General features: G+C 38.2%; 1 protein-coding gene across 1 annotated transcript in view; it reads left to right on the top strand.

Moving 5' to 3' along the window:
- The first annotated feature begins 375 nt into the window (after positions 1–375).
- The window catches only part of LOC308633097 (extracellular sulfatase Sulf-1), a 182,760-nt gene continuing 162,031 nt past the window's right edge, over positions 376–21,104 (top strand). Inside the window, exon 1 of the mRNA XM_081265591.1 lies at positions 376–701. The gene's annotated coding sequence lies outside the window, so the exon portion shown is untranslated. The remainder of the gene's footprint in view (positions 702–21,104) is intronic.

Raw genomic sequence — 21,104 nt, 5'->3', positions numbered from 1 at the left:
AATGCTGGAGGCAGCCACGATCTAATCAAAGGAAGGTAGGAGTTTAGATTTCAAAATGTAGATGTCACATTTCGGTGCAAACTACTCCCACATTTAACACTTTATCAGCATGTCAAGAAGAATCTTTTATCTCCGGTTGGGGCGGGGGGAAGTGGCTTGCTGAGAAGATTGCCCTCAATAGGTTGGCTGTAAAAGATTTTTAGTGTTTCTGGGCATCCTACCGAGGGTCCCCGTTGTCCCGGGAGGAGCACAAGGAGTTGTGAAAAGTAACGCACAACTGGCCACCAGAATAATTCATTCCCTCTACCTTCCCTTTAGCACCTCCCACTCCTCCTCTTTTTATAGCAATCCTTTCTCTCCGAAAATCTCAGGTTACTTGACTGGGAGTTCTCAGACCTCCAGTTTCAGCCCTGCCCTCAGCCTCCAATCCGTAGGAGACACCCAGCCCCAGCAATTGGATTGGGCAGCCTGTCTTGACACACCACTGTGCTGAGTGCTTGAGGACGTGTTTCAACAGATGGTTGGGGTTAGTGTGTGTCATCACATTCGAGTGGGGATTAAGAGAAGGAAGGCTGCCTTGCCGGAGCTGTGTGGTCTTCTCCAAGTGAGAGTTGCAGGCAATACAACTACTTTGCTTTTGGAAGAAAGAGGAGGAATTTATTTTCAGCAGCCACAAGAAAAGCCGTTTTCTTTTTTTTCAGGTAAAGTAAAAGACGTTGAATGCTTGTGTCTCTTTCTCTTTTGCCATAGTTTTGAATGGAATGCTAGCACAGCACACTTGTCAAAGCCAGTTGGTGCTGTCCTATCAATGCTGCTATTGTACCGCTGACAGATAACAGTGCACATAGCTTGATGCTTGGCTGTCTTTACAGAACTAACACTTCTCATGCCTTGCTCTGGAAGGTGTAGCTAAGAAAATGTCTTTTGGAGCCGCGTTTGTGCCCTTTAAGATCCCCTTTAAGATCCCCGCTCTACACTCAAAGCAGTGACTGTAAATTGCTCGTCAGGGATGATCAAGGCCAAGAGAGCATTGATCTGGGCTTTCAAAATCAGAATGCAGTTTCAAACTGTTGCATTTTACTACCCAATTCATAAAGAGTCTTGGAAAGGTCTAGTTACAGAGTTGCTGGCAGAGATGGAAATGCTTTGTTCACCGGTTGGTACAAGGTAGATCGTGTCTGATTTATGAGGGAGCAAAGTGGTTTTTTAAATTTTTTTTTTTTTTTTTTTTGGAGATTGACTGTAAAGTTTGGAAACTCTTTAGGAGAAGGGTCTCCCCTCTGAGCAGCGGATAGGTCAACTTTAAAACAAAAATGCAGGGAGCTGAAAGAGAAGCAGAAGAGGAGGAAGGAGGAAAATGCTCTTTAACACAGCCCTCTTGCAGCTGCAAGGGGGAGCAGATGGAGGTAATTCATTTGCAGATCTGTTTGTGAAAGTTTTACAAGTCATGGAAAACTAAGTAGCATATCTGTAATGGATCATTAAAGTCACTAGGTTTATAGGTTTTAAACAGGCTATCTGAAGTGCTAATTAAATGTAAATAGATATTCAGACTTGGTTATAAACAAACAAAACGGGTTTAATTATAAATTAGTCATTGGAAATTAATGGTCATGGAGGTGTTGAGCCGCATAAAGTGAATTGTCATCCTATGTGCAAGTGACCACTCTTCCAAAAACACCCACCAAGTTTAAATTATATATAATAAGGGAGGTTTATGTCCTATGCATAATTTGTGGTTAAAAAAAAAAAAAAGCCTTTCAGGTAGATGCTCTATTTTTGCAGTGATCAAAACATGAAATTTTCACTTTTCAAATGTTTGAGCAAATGAGGGGAGTCCATGAGGATTTGTCACCCACACCTTGGCCTTCCACACACGTTCATAATATACCTGTGACGCGCAAGAATTCTTGCTCTTACTGGACTTGCACATTTGGTAGCGAAACCCAACACGGTCCTTACTCTTTGCAGGTGAGGGAGTGTGAATCATGCTGTATATAAGCTATTCTGAAATAGGAGCTGTTTAGTAGGCTGAATAGCAGGATTGAAGACTAGTGATTTTTAGAATTGAACTGTATAAAGATGCCTGAAAAATGATGTTTCAGGTTGCACTATATATATATATTTTTTTTTTGCTTTTCTTTCCTTTTTTTTCTTTCTTTTTTTTTTTTAGCCAGATAGTTGATTTTTTTAAATCCTCTTTTTAAGAAAGTTAATATTTGGGCTGGGCGTGTAGTTCTGTAGTAGAGTGCTTGCCTAACATGCACAAGGTCCTGGGTTCGATTCCAAGTATTGTAAAAAAATAATAATAATAAAGTAAATAAATAAATAGATAAATGTAAAAGTTAAGATTAAAACAGTATTTTAGTTTAGGGCCTCGTTGTTATTCAGAATGTCCTCTGGTTAGGGTTTGAAAAATCTTCAGTGAGAAAAGATATTTATAACAGTAATTGCAGCTGAGTATTATCTGATTTCCAATATTACATAACCAAAATAGGACTTAGTTCGCAAGCTGAAGTCTTTTGGAATTCCTTTCATTCCATTTTGGCTTTACAATGGAACTGGGGTTTAAAACAATTTAAAAAACGGAAAGGCAGACTGATATGGTATCAGGATCAGAACTACTTCTACAGCAGGAGGCAAGTATGGTGCTAGCTATCCAGGCCACTTTCCACCACTGCAGAGATAATTCTGGAAAAAAGTAAAGTTTCCTGCACACAGGCTAGATATGCCCCCTGAGATGTGAAGTGATAGCTTTCTAACAAAGGCAAGGTGCCATTTAGAACAGCCCTATGTCCTTGGTGCTCTAGACTAATCATACGGCTGACCACAAAGGATTGACAGTATGGGAGAACCCTTCCCCCCAAAATCAATCGTACAAAGGAAAGGAACAAGAAAGTGTGGTGAAATAATAAATTCACACCTGAAGAGGTAAAGCTGTGTTTTTGACCCCCTAACAAGGTAATATGAAGTTATCTGGTGAACTGAAGGACTTGCTTAAGATAGTGCCCACAGGGCAATCAGTTTCTAGTCAAAATCTAAATCTACGGTTCCAGATGGTGAACATTCAGAGACTTATTTATGGTGACTTCCACATACTTGGGTTTGACATTTGCTTTCTCCCTGACAGCGCTGGTGCTGGTAACACACATGAAGTTCCCATCAGTATTCTAACAGCTGTAAAAGTGTTTGAACACAGGAGATACCCCCTTTCCCAGGGACAGCTGGGGGTGGGGCCATCTCAGTGTGCACTGTTGCTCTAGCTTTCTCTCTAGGTGTGTCCTAAGGTGACAAATCTTAGAGGGGTTCTGAAAAAAAAAAAAAAAGAATGAAAGTTATTATAGAGGGGAGTGCTGACCTCCACTCAGCCAGGTATTGACAGAGCACCTGGTAGACTGAGTGGGGACCTTCATCGGGGAACTGAAAGGGGCTCTTTCCTTCTAAGGAAATCGATATGATGATGTCAGACAGATTGTTGTGGCCATTTCCATGGTCATTGTCAAGACAAGTGGCAAACAGGACACTTTCCATTTCCTCTCCTAATTACATAGCCACATAGGGATGAATAGGGGTTTGGTTCTTTTGTTGTTTTAGATTTAAGACACGTTTATTCATTAAATGCATAAAGCAGGATTTCTGATACTGAGCCACACATAGTATTGAGATTTTCCCAACCATTATGTGGATGAGGCCAACCAATGGGTCAGCTTGGGACATCTGGTTCTTTTTTCAGTATGCAATACTTTTGTGTGCAGAGCATGGAGTAAATTTAAGGAGATTAAGATTTTTAAAAGCTGACTCTAAATAGATTATTATTTTTAATCATCATTATTGACTTTGGGGGAAAGGGGGCTCATGTATAAAATTAAGTCTATGGTCATATGGTAAATTCACCTTTACGTTAGATCAGACCCATGAAAAAGAAGTTGAAAGAAGATATTTTATGGAAAAAGTTTATCCTGAAATATGTTTCCTATTTAAAATATTTTCAATTTGATCTCAATTGGGGAGGAGGGGAATTGGCCTGTTAGCATTTATTTTTTTCCCCTAATATTTCCCTCTCCTCCACAGCCAATCTGTCATCGAATTCTGAGTCTTTCTTATAAAATGCCTTCCACATCTGGCCCATAGCTACTGTCCCAGTGCAGTGATGCTCTCACACATGGGTCATTGAAACAGCCTCCTTAACTAGTCCTCTTTATTCTCTCCTCCTCCTCCTCCTCCTTTTCATCCCCCTTTTTTTTAAACTGATGATTGAACCAGAGCCTCAGGCACCCTAAAGTCACACTCTACCACCGAGCTACAGTCTAATGTGCTGACCTGGTACTTGACCCCAACTTTCCAACCAGATCCCGACCACAACCTGCCTACCTTCCCTCCAGCTGATGCTCCAGTCCGTGTCCTGCCCTTCCTAGTCTCTTGTGGCCCTAACTACTCCTGTTTTCTGGCTGATTGTAAAATGAGTTCATCTTCATATGCACATTCCTCTGCACTCCCACCCCTACGTGGAACGTGCTCTCATGTTCATTCTCTTCTATTTATTTCTTCATCTCTCAAAATTTTTGCTTAAGTTCCAACTCTTCCTCAAGCCTCCCCTGACCAGTGATGGTCACCTTCCCTTGGTGCTGCCTATTAGTTAGTTACCTCTGGATAGTGCTTAGCATAATCGCCTTATTTTTTTTATCCTGCATTATAATTTGCTTTTTTATTCCTTGACTCCTAAGATAGGATAATAGGGAAGGGCCTGATTCACTTTTATGCCCTACAGAAGATAGTAATAAATGTGTATTGTCTAACTCACTAGGATACTCCAACATCCTGTCGAAGTACTTTATTCTGTTTATTCCAGTTTGGCAACATTAACTGACTCTTGTACCTTCCTTCCCATTCATGAGAGAAAAGGAACAAATGATGAAAACTCCAATAGGTTTTCACTTCAGGGGAAATGCCACTCAGGTAGAATGTGAAATTATTGCCCAAAATTAAATTGGAGCATTATATGTGAAATCCCTGTCTGTTTCATTTCTCTGTAACTATGGTAGAAGTTACATCTATTAGCTGTTCCTCTAGCATACGAAGTTCTAAATATGACTTTGGAGCAAGAGTGTACAGGCCTTGGTTTCAAACAGATCTGTGTTCTAATCCAGAGACTATCTCTCACTAGCTGTGTGGTCTTTGACAAGGGAGTTAACCATTCTGAGTTTCAGCTCTTTTCTCTGTAATACAGAGATAGGACTCCTTCCCTTGGTAATGTTGTGAAGAAAGCATGTGTCCAATATTGGATGTCTAGGAAATGGGGGAGAGAGAAGCTTGGATGTAGATCTAGGATGCAGGAATGTGTTCATCTCAGTTATGTCAATCATTAATTCTGTCTATTTATGTTGTGTCTTCCTTTAGCATTTTCTTCTGCCACTGAAGGTAGGGGACTGGAGTAGAGAAAGGGAAATTGAGGGAAGTGATTTTGGTAATTAGGAATTTGGAGCAACTGAGTTAATGGATCTGTAGGGACATTGGCAATGGCTGATCCATGTTGCACGGAGAATATGATCCTGGGTCCTCCATTAGTGATAATAAATAGCAAGGCTGGCCCAGGGTGCTGTGGGGGAACAAAGAACCCAATCAATCAATCTCACCAGGGAGGTGGATTCATCTAGAATCATGTGCTCCTCTTCCTTCTTCCTGGGACGTTATTTAGAGAAGAATAATAACTTGACAAACCACTGGGGAGAGTCAGGTCAGGCTTCCAGAAATGATTGCTAATCCAAAATACCATTTAGACAAGACATGGACCTCTGCCATCCTTCACCACAAAGCAAATTTGATAAAAATCTGAAAACAAAAAGCTTTAGCTCTTGTCTGTTCCCAAACTCTTCATCTACTGTCAAATATTGGGCCCTTTTCCCTACAAGGACTGTTGATTGAGAAAGTTTTGGAAAATATGTTCTTGGACACTGGTCCTTCGATTCCAGTTTTCAGAGATTTGGAGTAGATCAGAAGTTATTTTTTTCAATCCCAATCATCTGATCTGCACCTGCACTAGGCCAAGGAGAGGAAAGAAAACGGAACTGCCTAGGATGGGGCACAACACAATGTTTCTGGAAATTTCTTTCTCTCCCCAACGAACATGTCCATTGAACTTTCAAAGACTAGTATTAACATTTATGTTGCTTGACCTCATCTTTGGTTGTAGCAGCCAAGCTCATCTTCTTTGCCCTCAATAAATATGATCCGTGTAATCCTGAGTAGTAATGTATTAAACCTTTGCTAATTGAAAATAATAGAACTCTCCACATTTCCTTTAACATTAAGATCTTTTCTTCTACCTTTTTTTTCCTTTTACAACACAGGTACAAAATGGATTTCTACATTTCTAAAATGTGAATCTTAAGACATGTCAGTGTTTAATTGTAGTTGGCATCAAACTTCTATGTTGAATAAATGAACACTATATTTCTGGATGTAAAGTCTTAATTGTCAAAGGAAGAGTCTCTCAAAATTAATTTGCAAGGTTCATGTCATACTAATCAAATTCTAGCACAAGGTTAGGAGTTGGTTGTAGGAGCAGAGTTTGAGGCCTGGCAGGAGACCAGATGGATCTTGTTAAATGTAAAAAAAAAAAAAAAAAAAATCTAAAATTCATATGGACAATAAATTCATGAACAAGCCTAGACATTTTTGTAAGAGAAGTGTATCATTGTAAGATGGGGACTTGGCTTATCACGTATCAAGCATGTTTCTGTTCCTAAGATATTGATTCTGTAGATTTTTATCTACCTATGTGTAATTTGTATATTTATTTTACTTCTCCTTACTTGTAATCCATTCTGTTGTCATTACCCAAATCTTGATTTGAGCTACAAATTGCCATTGTGAGATACTAGTTTTGTTGCTACAATTAATTGGACTAGTTTTATGGGTCCCCCCCCCCCCCACTGAGCTACAACGCAGCACCTTTTATTTTGTTTTTGGGCAGCACCTTTTAGTTTGTTCTTGGAGACAGGGTCTCACTAAGTTGCCTAGTCTGGCTTGGAATTTGCTATCCTCCTGCCTCAGTCTCCTGAGTCATTGGGATTATAGGCGCAGAAACGTTTAGTTTTGCAGTGCTGGGTACTGAATCCAGGACCTTGTGCATGCCAAGCAACCAGCTCTTTACTATTGAGCTAGACCTTCAGCCATGAACTAGTTTTATTGCTTTGTTTCATGTTTTTTGTTTTTGTTTGTTTTGCCTTCAAATAGTAGAATTTTCTACTGCATAGTTAACAAAGAGGAATTGAAACAAGATAGATTCAAGAACTCAGGAAAATATTCCCATATTCCCTGATGAAATAAATCCAAAAACTATGCAATTTAAGGGTCTTCCTTTTTTTTTTTTCAAAGCAACAATAGCATCTACCTAATAACTGAATTGGAACATGAATTATAGAGTTTGTCTCTTGTCCAATTTTGTTGTATAATGTTACAATTCATAGGATACACCTGCTATATTAGTTTAAAATAAAACTGAAGATTGGATTATTAATTAACAATATAAGAGTCATGGTGAAAAAAAGAGGATTAATTGCATATAGAGTGTGCATTTATTGATAATTTACTTTAGAAATGTGCACCTGTGGATGTTATCTTCAACTCCTATCACTAATATGGCTTAGTACCAAAGCTCCTTTCTATAATATAACATGTTCTTTAAATAGACTTCCTGCCCAAGTAAAGCCTCCCTCTTAACCTTCACCTGCCAATAATCAATCTTTCCCTGAATAGAACGTCCTAGTAAACAGATGTGCAGTTGTGGTGCATCCAGAAATTCTTGAAACCTCAGCTTTTAACTTTCATCTTACAAGAACTGCATCCCAGAAGAGAGGCCCCTACAAATCATGTTCTCCTTTTTCCTCTTGAGCTTCATGCTGGTAAGAGAATGGAAGATGCTTTGAAAATAGCAAATGAATCAAAGCATAGGCTATGTAGTCTATTTTTTTTTATTCAGCACACCTACAGGCTTTACATGTGTTACCACATGCTTCTTCATATATGATATCTGTAATGAGTAAAGGAGATGTGGGGGATGTACTCAGTGCCAAACAGCTGAAGTCTTTACTTTCCAGCAGTGGAGATGATGTCCAAAGGAACGCCATAGTGTGCCAAATAAAATCAGACTCAAAAGGTATAGGCAACTCTTAGCGAGACCCTGTCTCAAAATAAAACATAAAAAGGGCTGGGGGTGTGGCTCAGTGATTAAGCACAGCTGAGTTCAATCCCTGGTACAAAAAACAAAAATAAAAACAAAACAGTATGAGGCATACAAAGCCCTTTCATAGTTGAGAACTTCTTGTGTGTATATTTCTTTCTTAATGCAGTGGGGAATACAAAATAATATAGAATACCATCCTTGCCCTGAAGGCTTATAAGATTAGTTGTTGTGAGGGGAAGATATTTAAACATTTCAATAGTAATACAAAGAATTTTGTGGATCAAGAATCAGTTATTAGTACTATTTAAATAAAAGAGATGTCAACAGAGCCCCCTATTGGAGGAGCTGGAAACTGGGCTGGACAGGACTTTGTTTTAGTCCACAGGAAGATGAATAAGATCAGTGACCCATCTCCATGCTGAACTGGGAGATCTCAGACAATTTATTTACCCTCTCTTTTACTCATTTTCCTGCTCTATAAAATGGAGATTTGGTCAACACACAACGTCTGACATAGTAAGTGCATAAACAACTGTGTTGTTTTTACCCAAGGCAGAAAGGAACTGTTTGAGGCTTAAACTGTTTGAGACTTGGCATAAAACCCAATAGTTTGTGTGTGTGTATGTGTGTGTGTGTGTGTGTGTGTGTGTGTGTGTGTGGTTTTTTGTTTGTTTGTTTGTTTGTTTGTTTTTCTACCAGGGACTAAACCTAGGGGTGCATAACCACCAAGCCACATTCCCAACTCTTTTTATTTTTTATTCTTAGACAAGTTCTCACAAAGTTGCTTAAGGTTTCACTAAATTGCTAAGGCTGGTCTGGAAATTGTGATCCTCCTGCCTCATCCTCCTGCCTCATCCTCCTAAGTCTCTGGGATTACAGGTGTGCGCCACCATTCCCTGCTCTGAGAATCATTTTTTGAAATTTTGTTGTTGTTGTTGTTGTTGGAGGAGGATCTGAATAAACACGATTTCAATATATAATGGAAGGAACCACTTAGGCAAAAAGAAATAGGAGGAAAAAAAGGGGGTGGGGAAGTGTGATGAAGAGAAGGAAGAGAAGGAAACGGGTCTAGGTCTTCTTGATCTCACTCTGTTTTCTTTTCTACCATAAGCAATCTAGAGGGTCCTGACACATCACGTGGAGAGGTTGTACTTTAGTTTGAGATGGGGTCTCCCTGTGTGGTTCAAGCTTGTCCCAAACTCCAGCGACCCTTTGCATCAGCCTCCTGGGTAACTGAAACTAAAGGCATGTACCACCAAGCCCAGCTGAGAGGTTGGGTTTTATAGTTCAACAGATGTATTAGGAAACTTAAGTCATGAGATGTGGGCGGGACAAAACCAAGATAATTGGAGGCTGGGGGTGTGACTCAGTGGGAGCATGCGCAATGCCCTGGGTTCAATCCCTAGTAGCACAAAAAGAAAACAACAACAACAAAAATGATAATAATTGGAAAGGTCCCCAAATTAAAACCAAACCAAAAAAAAAAAAAAAATAGCTGTCTCTTCCCATTAATGCAATAGGATGAAGAAAGAGTGGGTATAAAACACATTATAAAGAAATAAATAACAGTAACAGAACCTGGTTAAATGGAGGACAGAGATGACATTAAGGGAAAATGGCAGATGGAGTGGGATTTCCTTTGGCAGCCCCACAAATTTCCCAAGTGACAATGTTCATTGTGGAACAAATGTTTATTGTTTCAGATCACAGTTGGGATAATTTTATAATGCAAACGTGGGTAAATATGTGTGTATATTAATGTTTAATAATATAAGTTAAACAGATAAAACCTTATATAATGTCTAATAATAATGATAGGCATTAGACAAAATATGTAAATGACACAAAATATGTAATTGCAATTTTTAAAAAATAAGATACATGCCTCCTTATAACAAACTTTTTTCAGATTAAAAAAAAAAGTGGTCAGCCAAGTAAAAAATATAAGTTACTCTAACTTTGATAAAGTAATGAACTTTCAAGTCAGAATAAGAAACTATGTCTGCAAAACACCTATAATTCTCTTCTTTGAACTAAGGAAACGTTTGTGGAGAGTGACATACAATTTAAAGTGTGTTTGGAGGCAAGAAGAGATGAACCTTAAATATGTTTAATATAAATATACATAAACAGACCTATATTTAAGTGTGTATAAATATGAACTTAGATATAAATTTCTTTTGCTCATAAGCCTTCAGGTTTTACCTTGGAAAAGTTTGATTGACATCATTATACAGAATGCATGAATGACTTACTTTATAAATGATATACCCACTTATCTCTTTGCTATACAAACAAATCATTCTTTTAAAAATCATAAATTAACACAAAATAATTGTACATATTCATGGGGTTGAGTATGATATTTTGACAAACGCATAAAATATGTGATGATCAAATTAGGATAATTAGCATATAGACAAAATATCATGGCCTTTTATATTCTAGGCAAGTGATTTACCAGTAAGCTATACCTCCCCGCTCTATGACTCTTAATTTTAAGATTCAGGAATGCTTTCTTTAGTCTTCTGCTTTTTTTTCTTGCTTTGTCCTTTGACGACGTTGCAATATCCTATTAATTAATTTATTTGATTTTTGTACTAGGGGTTGAACCCAGGAATACTGAACCACATTCCCAATCCTTTTTAATTTTGAGAGTCTTACTAAGTTGCAAAGGGCCTCAAAAAGTTGCTGAGACTAGCCTTGAACTTGAGATTCTCTTGCCTCAGACTCCTGAGTTTCTGTGATTACACTCGTGCCACCACATCTGGCTAGAATACCCATTTTTTTTTTTTTAAATTCAAGTATTTAGTCTAATTTAATGGGGCAGTTTTCATGATTTGATATGGTTTTATTAGAAGTAGACAACTCTGTTTGCCATGTCATGATCTCTTGCTGTATGTTGAGGATAGCTTGATTGAAGAATATAGAGCCTGAGGCAGCAAGGTTTGAAATATAAATATAGTTCCCTTACTGAAAATGTGTGGGAATGGCATTGACTATGGAGACTTGACAGCATTCTGGTTTCTCAAAAGCATCTTGGGCCTGGTGTGGTGGGGCCCACCTATAATCCAGCAACTTGCGAGGCAGGAGGTAGGAGGCAGGAGGATTGCAAGTTCAAGGCCAGCTTCAGCTATTTAGGGAGACCCTGTTTCAAAATGAAAAAATAAAAAAGTCTAGGAATTTTATTTAGTTGCAAAGCACTCCTGAGTTCAATCTCTAGTTCTACCAAAAAAAAAAAAAAAAAAAGGACTTGGGTTCTATTCAAGTTTTTAATGAATATTTTGACCTGTTTTGTCTTACCCAACCAAGTGTTCTAAACCATGTTCCTTGGTTCCTAAGGGAGAAATGCCAGCCAAAATATCAGCACCTGTAATCTCTTTTTCAAAGTTGCCAGGCACGAGGGTTTAATTATCATGAGCCAGTTTATATTTGAAAACCATTAGTGGCTGGCAACTGAATTGTTGAGACATGGTGTGCAATGAACCAAAGGCAGAAGATAGCATGCCTACGTGCCATAGAGCGGTAAGCATCATCTGCAGCAAGCAGAGACGCTGGGCTCGGATTCCCAGCTCAGCACCCCATCTCTTCATACAGCATTCACTTAATTCAAGGGGGAAAATGCCCTTGTATGGAGATGATGCAATAAAATTTAAACTGATATTGCGGACCTCCTTAATTTCAGATTTCTAAATTCAATCTTCAATTCAGATTTCTACTCCTACATGCTAAGCTTCTACACCTGTCTTATAGGTACAGAGACGTCTTGAGTTGGAGAAGTGTCATCCTTGTGAGAAAAAAAATGATAAGAAGTGGAAATAAAGAATATCCTTGTGGTCAAAAAAAGTTCTGTCATAGTCGCACTTTTTTGAACGGAGAGGGTACTGGGGATTGAACTCAGGGGCACTCAACCTCTGAGACACATCCCAGCCCTCCTTTTTTTTTTTTTTTTTGTATTCTATTTAGAGACAGGGTCTCATTGAGTTGCTCAGCACCTCACTTTTGCTGAGACCTGACTTTGAACTCAAGATCCTCCTGCCTCAGCATCCCGAGCCACTGGGATTACAGGCATGTGCCTGTACCTAGCAGCCGCACTTTCTTCACACACACACACACACACACACACACACACACGCGACAGAAAACAGAGAAAAAATAAATTACATCAAAAATTTTTATGTTTAATCATTGTTACTCTCATTGTCCTTTTTACTACAAAAAATAGCTATCTACCAACCGACTATTCTGGTCCACCGCTTAACAGGCTTAGAAGTGTGGAATGTGTAAGTGTTCCTAAAATTGCTTCTGCCGTTGTCACAATCCTTCTAGAAACTTCCAATACTTCTGGACTGCCTCATTGACTTCAGGTAAATCATATTTTAATTCGGGCCAAGAATAAACCAAAATGTACATTTTAATTATTATGTCTTTGACTTTTCATGACTTAAAAAATGAAGCATGTGACCAGCAATGAAATAAAATTTGCTGAATAATGGCAATAATAGGCTAGGAAAAACAGCAGGAGTGATACAGTGGAAAATACATTCGAAATCTGGATTCTAGAATATGACTGCTATTAATAGTGTGATTTTGAGCAAATTGATTAGCTTTTTGGAGCAATCTATTGTCTCTACCTTTCCTCTGCCATTCTCTCAATCTAGATTATTTCACTTACTTGCAATCTCTGCTCTTCCCTTAAGCTGAATAAATAACACATTCTTGAAACTAAGGATGCTATGGGAAAGGGGGGAGGACTTTAATCCAGTTCTGTATCATTTTATGCTTCTAAATTGAACTCTGTACTTTATCTCCTTATCTCCAGATCATCTTGCATAGCAAAAGTAATCTTCCCCTGAGCAATGTTTCCTCATGTCACTCTGCTACCCTAAAATAGCTGTCTTCCAATTTTCTAAAGCATCCAGTCTAAATAAAGCAGCAGCATTTAAGGACCTCCACACTGTTTCTACTGTGACCATACCACTTTCTCCACATGCTTTCTGCTCATTGCTAAGCTGGTCCAACATGTCCTGAATTTACATCTCTTATGGCTACTACAATGCATTTGCTCAGAGTGTGTTCTGGGTTGGGGCTGCCTCCCGTCATAATTCAACTGTCCAAATCCCACCACCTATCACTGGAAAGAAAAACTCCTAACACTTCCAATCATCAATAATTTCCTTTTTCTATGTGCTCTCTTACCACTTAAAATCTTATCATAATATTAGCTCTTCATTATGTCCAATTTTGCATTTATTGCTATTCTTCACAGATTGTTCAAACTGCTTCCTTACTCTTATTAGAAACATTAAGGCAAGCTGGGCACAGTGGTGCACACCTGTAATCCCAGAGGCTTGGGAGGCTGAGGCAGAAGGATCATGAATTTAAAGCCAACCTCAGCAACTTATAAGGCTTTAAGCACTTTGGGGAAATCTGTCTTCAAATAAAATACATAAAAGGGCTAGGGACGTGGTCCAGCGATTATGTGCCTCTGGGTTCAATCTCTGATACCAAAAAAAAAAAAAAAAAAAAAAAAATGAAGCTGAGTTTTAAACCTGAGATTTGATTAAACATAGCTTCAAAGAAGACTTTGAATGGTCCAAGAACTGGGATATAAAATTGCATTGTAGTCATTGAGAAATTTTAGGAAACTAATCAGCAGCAAATCCACAGCTACACCATGCATTCTTTTGACAATGTGGATATCACTATCTTGGCCACTGATTTTCTGGTTCAAAATTTTTCCCCATCTTCTGCCCACATCGCTCTCCAGGGCTACAGTACAGCCAGCTGGATTCCTTCCAGAATCAGATTCAAATAGACAATAGTCCAACTAGAATTCCCATCTTCCTTGATTAGATGTGAAATTGTATAGCTGGGTGTCACTCACATGCCGGTCACTTGAGATTCTATGTTATCAATTAATTTCTCTTGAGAGCTGAACTGAAGAGACTGTGACAATTCTGTTTTGAAGGACCTTTAAATTATAGCTAGACCAGAATTTCAGGGACAGGGCTAGATACATAGACTTGTCCAATATCTCTTGCATTGCCTGAATTAAAACACCCTATAAAAGTCATAGTGAATCATCCTGGTTTGTGGGGTTTTTTGCAATGGTACATAAATATATGTATACTTATGTATGTATTTTTTCTTTTTCTTTTTTTTTGTCATAGTCTTTGTTTTTTCTTTTTTTAATTTTTTTTTAACCAGGGATCAAATCCAGAGGTGCTTAACCACTGACCCATAACCCCTGCTCTTTTTCACATTTTGTTTTGAGACAGAGTCTTGCTGAGTTGCTTAAGACCTTGCTAATTGCTGAGGCTGGCTTTGAACTTGTGATCCTCCTGCCTCATCCTCCCAAGTAGCTGGGATTATAAGCATGTTCCATTTATTATAAAAATTCTTTGCTAGGAATGGAATTCTCCTTTGTAGGACAAGGAACAAGAGAGAGATGAAAGGCTTTAAGTTAATTACTTTAAATTATCACACATTCTGTCAAATATATGGAATCTTACATGTTGTTTGTTAAATAATAGAGAATTTGGGATTCTAGGAAAGGCATGTAAGATGCCATAGAAACACATATAAGGTAAACTTAGAGATCATTGAAGTAAATTTTATATCTGAGGAAGCTTAAGAGCAGTTTTGTAGAGACTGCCCCCCCCAAAAAAAATTACAAATTATCTATTTGTTTGTTTGTTTATTTATTTAATTGTTTTGTGATTGCTGGTGGTCAAACTCAGGGCCTGGGGATACCAGGAAAATGCTCTATCACTGAGTCACGTCCACAAGAGTTCTACAACTCAGGTTTTATCAGAAAGCCCAAGTTAACGAATTTCTACTGGGACTGCAGTGAGTTCATGTGTCATTTTGCATTAGGGCCTAACAGGAACATGCAGAGGTGAACTCCGCTACCCTTTTGCCAATGGACTCCCTTGCTGTGTGCTCTGGTGAATAGTGAGGCACTGTCAGGAGTGACAGAGACTGAATCAAATGCAAGAAAAAGCATTTATTTTTCACATGTGTCTCTCGTGGAAAATCCATTCCAACAGAAATAACTAGCACTGTTGCTATTGGAGGATCTGAAAGTACTCAGCTTTATTATAGAGAAACTTCTTCATAATGGCATTTTTTAAACTGAGAGGAATACTGCCCAAATGCTGATGACAGTATTAACCATTGCCCTTTAAAACATTTTCACTTGAACTAAATCATTGGAACTTGAAATATTTGTGTACGTAAATTAGATGTGCCATTTCTGTACACCAGAAAACTGAATCTGAGAGAGAGATTGCCATCTTCAAGTAATTAGTGTTAGAACTCATGACTTTTGCTGGGAACCCAGAGCAACATGCATGCTAAGCAGGTGCTCTACTACACCTTCAGCCCCTGAACTTCTGACTTCTGCCCCCTACGTATCTGCTCCATACTCCAAGTTTTCCGGATACATCAATATTAGGGAAATCTATTGCATTGGAATAACGGAACTGCCCCTCAATAACGTCACTTCACTGGGAAATAAATATTTGAAATGCTTCCTCAGGTTCTGGAATTTTTCCAAGAGAATTATAAGAGCAAAATTCTTTGTAGCCTAATAAATTACAAGAGGGCATATATACAATTATGTATCTATATAACTTAACATTTAAAATTGATTTATTTGTAAAGGAAGTTAAATTAATCATCACAGAAAAAATATATTTCATACTCATTAACTCCCATTTTTCATTTTGTGCTATAAGGAAACACATCTTCATAACTCAAAGTAAAAAGATTAATTTAGAACACATAAAGTGTGGTTTTGACTTTTTGAAAAATAGCTTTGTTTTTCAAACATGTTCTAGATTTGCTTTTTGTTGTTTTAAGTATCTAAAGGAAGCCATTATGATTTTCAGAGCAATGAAAGAAACATGTCACAGGGAAAAGAGCATTTTTGTTCATATTTTTAGGTTATTGGTCATATTTCAATCCACTGGAAAATGTGATTGCAAATCTGGTTAGAATTATAAAAATATCAGGCTTACCAGTATTACAATTTCTGATGAAAGGGTAAAATCTTTGGGGACTGTGAAGATAATGTGGCAGAATAATAATCTATTTTTTGTGCAGCTAAACCTTATTGCAGTGAGTGCAGAAAAAGCGTTCTATAAAGTTATTTCTTTGGTCCATGAGTGTACTCTGTTTGTACCATTTTTGACTAAGCCTCTACATTGAATATTTCTATTAAAAATGCATCCCTCAGGCTGGGGATATTGCTCAGTTGGTAGAGTGCTTGTCTTACATACACAAAGCCCTGGGTTCAAACCCCAGCACCAAAAAAAAAAAAAAAAAAAAGCATCCCTATTTCCTATTTGTATCTCATTTGTTGTCTATACTGAAAACAAAGCATGTCATTTTCATTACTTAAAAGCAGCACTGAAAGAAATAAAGCTGAGCTTTTACTAAACTCTTTACAGCTCTTTTATTCTGCTGCTGAGCAATAACTGCCCTTTACTTTCTATAGTCTTTTCTCAAATATGCTCATCATCTACACACACACACACACAAAAAAAAAAAAAAAACAATAAAATGACAAACTGTTAAAACAAAGTGAAAAATTTCACAAGATAAAAAAACAAAGAAACAAACGAAAAAAACAAAACACCTGTCCTTGCAGGAGGAGACACTCAACAGTGTGACACACAGTGTGGAAGCAGTTCCCCCTTACCTCCCATTGCAAAAATAAATCTGGCACTATTTATTGGCTTTATGGAAAAGGACAATGGACTTTCTTAGCTTCTGCTCCACTCCAATCTATAAGTCCTTTGAAGTTTTATGTAAATTGATTTCCCCCACAGTTGATGAAATATGCATCTTTTAATTTTATATAACATTTAAACGTCATACTTTCTAAAGTGCTTTTGGACATTTTGGTTGATTTTTGACAATATGCAGCATGTCACGTAATCACCTGTGCCCATTTTGAAGAATAAGAGATAAAGTCATAGTCTCAGTTACTACATACCAAAATATTAATATTTACCAGTAAAAGATCATGTGTGCAGATTACTCAGTTTTTTGAGAGGGGACATATTATTCATTCTCTCTCTCTCTCACTCTTTCCATATATATATATATATATATACACACACACACACACACACACACACACACAATACACAAATTACAATGGTTCAACTTAAGATTTTTAGGCTTTATGATGATGTGGTACCCATACTACCATTCTGTTTTTCAATATGCAATAAATTATGTGATTGTCAACACTGTAAAAAATTGGCTTTGGGTTACATGGTTTTGCCACACTATAGACTCACGTAGGTGTTCTGAGCATATTTAAGACAGGTTAGTAAGCTATGACGTTCAATAGGTTAGATGTATAGAGTGCATTTTCAATTTGTGATATTTTCAGTTTACAATGGACTTATTGAGATGTGACCCCATCCTATGTGGCACATGAGAAAGCTTGGGAAATCACTGGGAATGAAATCAACCAAACAACACTCTGTTCATGTACAACTATAACCATAATGGATCCCACTTTTACATATAATCATAATGCACTAATTAAAAAAAATAATAACAATAAAAGAAGACCAGTAGACTAGAGTAAGGGGGTAGGGAGGGAGAAGGGGAAGATAAGGGGAGGTACTGAGGAATGAGATTGATCAAATTATGTGCATGCAAGAATATGGCATAATGAATCCCACTATTATGTATAATTATAATGCACCAATTAAAAAACATAAAACAAGCAATTGGGGCAGATTGTTACTATAGATGAATCTGAATAACTGATATGCAAATGTTCTTTCTATTATTCTTGCAACTTTTCCATAAGTTTGAAGCTATTTTCAAATACAAGGTTTTTTGTTTTTGTTTTTGTTTTAAGAAACACAGACACAAGGGAATTGAATAATTTTCATGCACAAAAAAACTGAGTAGAGGTGAAGTGAAGAACTAGGATCCAGGTCTTTTGTCTCTCCAAACTTCCTGTAAATCTGTAATATATTTCTATTAACTATAAAGTAATTTGCACTTAAGTATTTACAAACCACAATCGCACTGTTTGCCAATTGGTTATAATCAGTACCTTAGCCAAGGGAAATCACATAATGATTATTTCTTTTTTAAGTTATTTATTTATTTATGTATTTTCACAGGCTCACTTATCAGTTTTAATATCACTTTACTTCTACCATTAATGTTCATACCTATGAAATGGCACAGTTTAGACACATACCCATGTCCTAAATCCCAGAACTGGTACTCTTTCAAATACAAACCAGTTTGTGTTTTTTGTTTATTTGTTTGTTTTGTTTATTTGTTTGTTTTTTGGTACTGGGGATTGAACTTTGGGGCACTCTACCACTGAGCTGCACCCCAAGCCCTTTTTATTTATTTTGAGATAAGATTTGCTAAGTTGCCTAGGCTAACCTCAAACCTGCAACCCTCCTTCCTCAGCCTCTTCAGTAGCTGAGGGGTTACAAGTCCAGGCCCTATCCCACTGTCAGCCCAACCCACCCACCACACCCCACCCCAGCTCCAATATATTCTCTTAACATTCCAATGCCTTTTCCTATTCTGAAATGACCATACCTAAAACTTTAGAGCTATGTTATGTTTGGCAATAGAAAAATACCATTTTCTCAAAGAACAGAACAAAATGTCAGAAAGATGCCTATGTTTTACTAATAAATGTCTTCTAAAATAACGTCTAAGATTTATTAAATATCTACTTAACCTTGTGTAGCTACTTAAACATGTGCTCCACATACATTATCTAATGTTTTCAATATCTCTATAACATAGAATCCTCATGGTTACCAATAAGGAAAATAGGCTCTGGGAGCTTGACTAACTGGGTCAAAGTTGTACACTTTCGGGATCAATGCAGAATGTGGACCCAGGCAATCTGACTCCTGGCCCTTGCCATTAACCATAGTCTTCATTCTATATCCCCTGATTTTGAAGGAATTTTTGTTTGTTTGTTTTGTTTCATTCTGGTTTTGTTGTTGTTGATGGGAATTGGACCCAATACTTGGCGTGTGCTGGACATACACTGTACCACTAAGCTGTACTCCCAACCCTCCCCCGCCTTTTTTTTTCCTTTTAAGTTCAATTGATACTTTAACTAATTTATTTTCATTATATTTAGTTATTTTTTTACGGCTACCGTTGAGAGAATTCTTACTAGGAATATCATTTGTAAGGAAAAAATCTCATGAAAAAGCAGGCTACCCCATCTTATCTGCATCAATAGCACCCCTGGCACACACTAAACGTTCAATAAAAATGTTTGTTAAATGAATGAATGATGTTTCGAGTTCTCTATTTAAAAGGTTTTAAGACATGATGATCTGAATACTTAAACACAAGACCTAAAAGTTAAATTGGCTCAATTCGCTACACCTCTGCTTTATAAGTAAAGCTCAGTTTCAAAGCCAGGAAAGAGAAAGAAACAAACAAATTTCACTTCTAAGTGATTCTAAAAGTCAGCCCTTAGAAAGTTGAAGTACTCTGTCAGTAATTTGACAGATGTGGCCTTTGACTGCCCAGATAACTCCTTTTAGACTATAATTGCTTGTCCATTTGATTAAAAAAAAAAAAAGTGATGTCCAGGCTCACTGCTGGTTGGATTTTATAATTTTTCCCTTTGCTATAATGAGTTAGGCTAAAAAGAAGGGAAGGCTCTGGCCAAGACGTGGTTCCTGGGCAGGGCAGAAACACCTCCCTGGTGACAGGTAGTTTCCCAGGGTCCCAGCTGCAGCTGAGCAACAACTCAGGAAGGGATGGGCCAGAGGGAAGGCATGCTCTTGCGGGAGTAGTGGGATATATCTTCCCAACTCTCTTCTTCCTCATTCAGCAGTTCTTTGTGGCTTCTTCCCACTCCAGAGTTTCCCATCATGTTCATTTGGATCTATCTTCCCTCAAACAGGAATGCTTATGTTACCAATGCAATGCTGGCCCCTCTCAAGAGGCGGAGACCCTCAAGGTACAATTTTCCCTCTTCGGGTTCTTGAAGCCAATTAAGGAAACCCAATTTGAACATCAACAGCACAAGTTTCAATGCCTGAAGAATGGAGCAGAGGGAGTCTAGGTCACAAATCAACTTCTTAATCTACTGGGAGTGAGGGGGTGGGATGTGGAGCCACAGATACAGGGCAGCAAAAAAAAATGGAGGGAAAAAAATCATCAGGTTTTAGGGAAGGGGTGGAATTTTCTAGGAATCTAGGCACCGCCTGCTTTCTTTCCTTACCCAGTCCTTCCTGGTGGCTACCATGGTGATTATAAGCTGTCATTGTGCTGGTGGGTATCATTTGGTTTTCAAATGGGGAGAAAGTGGAGCTTGGGCCTCTTTAGATCTGGCTGGTTTTCATGAAGAAGGTCATCTAGGAACCGGATGTTCTCCAAGATGAGCACAGAGGGATGAGCCAGGCTGTGTCGATACTAACTGGGTAAAAGTCCAGCAGAGGACCACATTTACCCAGCTCCCTTCCTCCTTGGGTAATAGTGGCTTTGTCCTGCTCCACATGTGTAGCACAGGGACTCCTTAGGAGCACAGTCGGCCTAACTTCACAGCAATGTGAGGGAATTGCAGGGTGAAAACCGCATTCACTGGAGTCAGTCACACCTCAGGGCTCGGATTACTCAACTTGGCATAGTTGAAGTCTTGAAGTGCCGCCCCCTTATCATTCCCTTTTCTGTCCATCATGTCTGCCTCAGGCTCTAGCCTTAGACTCAGCTGCTTTTCACTAAATGCACCTTTCACCCCGAAACATGGGTTCCTTGCAGATTGAGGCTTATTTTGTTCTCTCTAGGTCTCAGCACATCTTTATCAGCATCTCTGAGTCTGCAATCTCTGCAGTTGTTCGTGTTCGGGGTCCTAGCTTGGACACCCCTATTCTTCTCCATCCTCTCT

The sequence above is a fragment of the Spermophilus citellus genome, assembly GCF_964194105.1.
Source record: "Spermophilus citellus genome assembly, chromosome: 14".
Taxonomy (NCBI): Eukaryota; Metazoa; Chordata; class Mammalia; order Rodentia; family Sciuridae; genus Spermophilus; species Spermophilus citellus.
Note: the sequence above shows the minus strand (reverse complement) of the source record. Positions and strands in the feature narration are given on the sequence as shown.